Consider the following 5,585-nt stretch of genomic DNA (forward strand, 5'->3'; position numbering starts at 1 on the left):
TCTCCACTCTACCCTCGGGCTGTGGCGAGTGGAGGATACAAGGTGGAAGGGCATGAGCCTCTCCCTTGGAAGACTAAAGAACCCGGGGCATTTTTATAAATAGCTACATCGTTAATGTTTTAACCACTTTGAAACATACAGCAAGTTGAATATTTATTTAAAAATAAACCTCAAAAATATCTATTTACAGTAGAGTAAGAGAGGCATGTGAAAACAACAGGAAGGGGGGACAAGTCAGTCCCAGTGTGGAAGGTCCACCCTTCAGAGCGCTAGAGGCAACTTCACAAACCCCAAGGCTGAACTGAGCTGTGGAGGCAACAGGATGACATTAAGCGAATCCTGGACTCGGGTCACCTTCGATACATGGAGAGGCAGTGAAGTTGGGTGGGGGGCTGCTGCCGGGGATCCTCGTGTTTGGGAAAGTGTGGTGGAGGGATGAGCCAGTGGATGAGGCCCAGTGTGGCAGGAGGGCTCATTTCACAAGCCAACAGGCCTCTAGCTCACCACTTCAGGTGGGTGTTTGGAGGGGACCTGGAGGGCCCTTCCCAGTCCAAGTTGGCTTTGCCGTGGGAGCAGTCGGCATGGCAAGAGTCCCAGAGATAGAAATCCTCTTTGAGAGACAAAAACAAAAGAATGGAACAGGGAGTGATTAGCAAAAATGAATCTGAATGCAAGTGCCACAGTCTCTCTTGCCAGGTGGCAAAGCAGCCATCAGCTGACATATCTGAGTCCATACGGGAACTCCCACGAGGGGCAGCCAGCCACACGATTCCTCTCCCCCACAACCACGTGGTCAAGTGCAGGCCTGTGCTTCTGAGATCAACGCGTTAACGTTTCTTCCCCATGAAACCAGAAAGGTCAGTGGTGTAGCCCTTGTAGCAGTGAGGCGCAAGGTCGAGTCTATCTGTACACGAGATGGGAGAACTGGGCGGACTTGTAGTTCAGCTGGTTGTTGGGCATGAACTTGTGCAGCTCGCTCTTTTTGCAGCAGGGGTCGTAATGGTAGGTGCTGAGGCAGGCGTCGCAGGAGGCTTTCGAACATTGGGTGCAGGTGTTGGCGGTCCCTGGGCGGTCACAGAAGCCACAGCGGGAGGCGGCTGCAGGGGAGGGCTTGGATTTCGAGTGGAGGTGCAGCGGCTGGTCGAGGCCCTGTGTCTGGCCTGCATACTTCTCCCGCAGAGATGACCCATAAGCCAGGCTGTCGTGGGCGTAGGCCTTGCTGGGGAAGCCGTCGGGCTTGGAGGCCGGGGAGCAGGTGAGCAGGCTGTCGCAGCGCTGGCAGAGGGAGGAGCTGCAGGACAGACCGCAGTTTTGGCACTTGGAGAGGGCGGACTCTTTGGCGGGGAGCGAGCGCTTGTGGTAGATGGGTGGGCGTCATTTCTGACCAGCCAGACATCTGGCTGCAGGGCATCCTGCCTCCGGTACGTGGCCCTGGGCTCCGAGTCTGTGTACAGATCCACATCCTCCTAAGCGGAGAAGTACATGCCACGCAGCAAGCCAAGGCCATTGTTGGGGGAGCGGGATGGCAGGTCATCCGGGCTGCCGTGGGGGGAGCTGGACATGGTCAGGAGCGAGGGGAACAGGCGGACGATCTTGTCCTTGAGGTCGTCTCCCAAGTCTGCTGCCACAGGCTCCTTCCGCAAGCTCAACGAGGTCTTCAGGGGTGGCTTCCGGCTCTCCCAGTAATTGTCATAGGTGTCCACCGACCTTGAGGGCTTGGTCACATGGGGCTTGTAGTAGTCCTTGGCTGGCCAACTTCTGGAGCACTAAGCGGGCCATGGAGGTTGTCAGGTGCTCCCGGCCCTCGGCCCGCCGCCGTAGGGCATCTGAGCAGCCTCGCACGTCCTCCGCGCTGCGCCTGCGCTCGCTCACCACGTCCAGCTCAGAGTAGCCTTTGTCCTTGACTTGGGAGTGGATTTCCAGCATCTGTTCACACTCCACCTTGGCCAGAAGAGTTCAAAGGAGACCATCTTCACTTGGAGGGTCTCTACCAGCTCTGAGCTTGTACGCAGTCCCCAACTTGAGCACGTAGCCCATGTTATTCAGGATGGCTCGGATGTCCTCTTCCAGTAATGTGGACTTGACGTAATAAACAAAGGGGCCCGTGTAGGTCTTGATGCTTCTGAATTCCTTCTTCCACGGGTAGAGGAAAAGGTTGACACCCACCGTTCCGAGCACACTGAAGGCACAGTGCAGAGCCCGCAGACTGGAGGAGCTCAGTGAGCTCTCCACCACCTCATAGAACTGGATCAGCCGGAATCGATAGAAGGGATCCACCTTGTACAGGCTGAGCAGGGTCGAGGCTGCCACCTGCAGGGACTCATCACTGCCAGGCTGCTGCTTGCTGGGGGTGGTGTCCACTTTGCCTTCATGGAACTGCACGTACTTCCGAAATAAGTCATCCTTATATTTTGCATCCATTGAACTGGGCTTCCCCATCCGATCCGATCCAAGGACAGGGGCTACCTTATTTCCTCCATGGCTTCTGAGATAGAGGCAGGGACATTGCTAAAAGCATTGATATGTCGCCTGCCTGGACCAGCAGAGTGCTCCCGGCACTGCCGCCGAGGACGCCCCGGCCGAGGGGAGCAAGAAGGAGCCACGGCCGCCGCCGAAACCAGGCCTGGCTGGGCTCTCGCAGCTCTGGCCGGCTGCGGGGAACAGATACCAGTAGCCCGGGGCCGCGGCGACCCGGAAACACTCAACCAGGAAGTGATGTCTCTCGGAGGCGGGTCCAAAGGGAGGCCCAGCCGCGGCTACGCCCTGGGCTGGCCTCTGGCGGCGGAGGAAGAAGCGGAAGGCAGAAGAGTGAGCAGAGAGTCGGTGGAGTCCCGCTTTGGGGCCTAAAGGCCCACTCGCAGGCAGATTCTCAACCACTGTGCCACCAGGGAAGCCCTGCTTCCCAGCAATTTGATGGAATTCACTTTACATTATGTAGATGCCAACTGAAGCACCTTAATCAAATCATCCCAAACAAAGTGGCTGTAGCTTGACTTTTGTGTCATCCAAACTGGTCTTCAGGGGCCCTTCTAACCAAATAAACTAAGCCAAAAGCTACTTCTTTTTTTTTCTTTTTTTTTTTTTTTTTTCAGGACTCACAAAGGTGCAGTCAACACACAGTCAGCAACTAATTGATTGTGGCCTTTGGGAAGTCACATGGCTTGATGTTCAGAATCCCCAGCTGCTTCTCAAGGTCAAGCATGCCTTACTTAAATGAGATATTTATTCTTGAGGACACGCTGCCAGTCCTAAAATTTTCTTGAGGACCTAAGGGGAGCATTTCACTTGACATTTTCATTGGGGGAACTTTATGGTTGCCTGTGTACTATGTCAAAAAAAATCACCTGAAGGTGGTCTTAATTTACCTTATTACTGAAAGGAAAATGTGCTGAGATAAAACTACTGCAGGATAAGTAGGCTTTTAGGCACCTTCTAGTATGTAATATTGAAAAATAATATGTTTTTCTGAAGGGACTGGTAAGAACATGTGGAGAGGAAGTTTTATTCAAGAATTGCACATTTTAAAAAAGCAAAGTTTTCTTCTCAGAGAAGAGTCCCTTGATAAATACTATACTTCAATAGTAGCAATTTCTGCTGAGTTTCTATAAACGTTATCATATCTATATGTTTACATCTATCATTTTAATAATATTCACATGTTGCTTTTAATTGTACTTTATTCCACTTTTTCTCTTAATAAAATTTCAAATCCATTGAGTACATATGGATTGATTCTTAGAGTTCATATGACAAAGATTTATTAAGCACCTACTATATACAGGAAGTACCTATATTATTCTAGAAGACAGCAGGATATAATAATAGAAAGTATTTACTTTAAAGGCCAGTGACCTTGAATTTAAACTCAGCTTTTACAGTTACAGTCTTATGACCTGTGGCCATCTGACTTCAGTTCTCCGAGTCTCAGTTTCCTCATATGTATAACAGTACTAATGAAGCCTTATGGACAAAACTGCTTGGAGAGTTCAAGAAAATAATTTTCAGAGACCAAACATTTCCTAATATATAATACATGTGCAATAAATGTAAGCCCCTCCCCAAGCCTTATATGTCAGGTGCTGGAAAGCTACATGATATATGTGTCATTCACACAGAGGCAGGGATAACTATGACACTTATAACTCAAATCTGTGCTAACATACTAATCATTCTAAAGACAGTCCTGCTTTACACAGACTCCTTGATTATACCAAGCAGCAAGCATTAAATGAGTCCTGATATTTCCAGAGCTGCATTATATCTCATTTGAGATACTTCCTAAAAAAGTGTAAGAAATCTTGGCACTAGCAAATCTAAATATATTCATAGATTTGTCTTCAGCTTGTCATATGCATTCTCTTAAACATAAGGCACTTTATAAATGAGCACAGTAATTCACATGCCCCGGGGTGGTTTTGCTTTGCTTGCATTTAAAAAGGAACACTCTATCAAATGATGGGGTTTATCCTTTTAATAATTAGGAAGAGTTCTATTAAATTCCACCAAGGCCATTCTTTCAACATTAAGGTTGCAATCTCTATTCAGAAGAAAGATTTTAATTACCTCTTTAACCCCTCTCAATTCCACTATGATTTACAATGATTGTCATTTGCCTCCTTCTGGGCCAGGCATCCACAGCTCTGCATGCTCTCTCTCCTGTCTTAACTGCCTTCTCAAAATTGAAACTTCATTAACACCTTACTCATAACTTGTTTCTCAGAGTCCTTCTGGTGAAAGGAACATCCATATGACACCCTGAAGATTCAGGAGGACTATGCTAATTTGCATAGCAGTTTGCACAGTTTTTGTTGCATTAGTTTAAGGATTAGAATTAAGAAGTGACATGTCTTCCCTTATCATATAACTGTGTGAATACAACTCTTAGAATACTCTGGATCCATCCTGAACAAAAACTTAATGGAGAAAAGAGGGGATAGAAGAGAGAAAGAATCCAGGCTAACGCTGTGGTTCCGTATCTAGAAAAGACTACAGAGAAGTCATGGATAGACCCGTTTGGGTCCATCTGACTCCATTTTCACTCCCGGTGTTACTCTTTCCTAAATTCAGAAATGCCTTAGTCAACTCCTTTACTAATTTTTTCAAATCTAACTATTGTCCTTGTCTCTGGCCGTTAATTCTCTAGCTTAGCTGTTTTGGTCTTTTCCTGAGATAGGTGAAACCACATTATCCTTTCTTTCTGGTTTTCAAAACAATAATGAATTTGTAAGTCCGCAGGAGGATGCTATTCTTCTGCAGGGCAGTAATAATGACTAAAACGGTTAATAAAACATTGCAGACATGAGCTCCCAAAGCGTAGTGCAGCACAGAAATTAGGAATCAGATTCTGGAGTCCGACTCCCTGAGAATGGATCCCAGGTTCACTATGTTCTAGCTGTGTAACCATGAGAGAGATACTTAAAAACCTCTGAGCTTATTTCTCATCTGCAACAAATGGATAATAACAGTATCTACTGCATAGGGGTTTCTGATGATTAAAATAAGTTACCTATTGTAATCCAAACGTGAAGTATAGCTAGGGCCAATAAATATTAGCAAATTGTTATTACAGAAAGATACATTAATTT

The 5,585-nt window shown here is 47.4% G+C and overlaps 1 pseudogene; it reads right to left on the minus strand.

The window, feature by feature from the left end:
• Positions 1–900: 900 nt before the first annotated feature.
• LOC136119200 (spermatogenesis-associated protein 2 pseudogene) lies at positions 901–2,439 on the minus strand (annotated as a pseudogene).
• Positions 2,440–5,585: the final 3,146 nt, after the last annotated feature.

The sequence above is a fragment of the Phocoena phocoena genome, chromosome 2 (assembly GCF_963924675.1).
Source record: "Phocoena phocoena chromosome 2, mPhoPho1.1, whole genome shotgun sequence".
Lineage (NCBI taxonomy): Eukaryota > Metazoa > Chordata > Mammalia > Artiodactyla > Phocoenidae > Phocoena > Phocoena phocoena.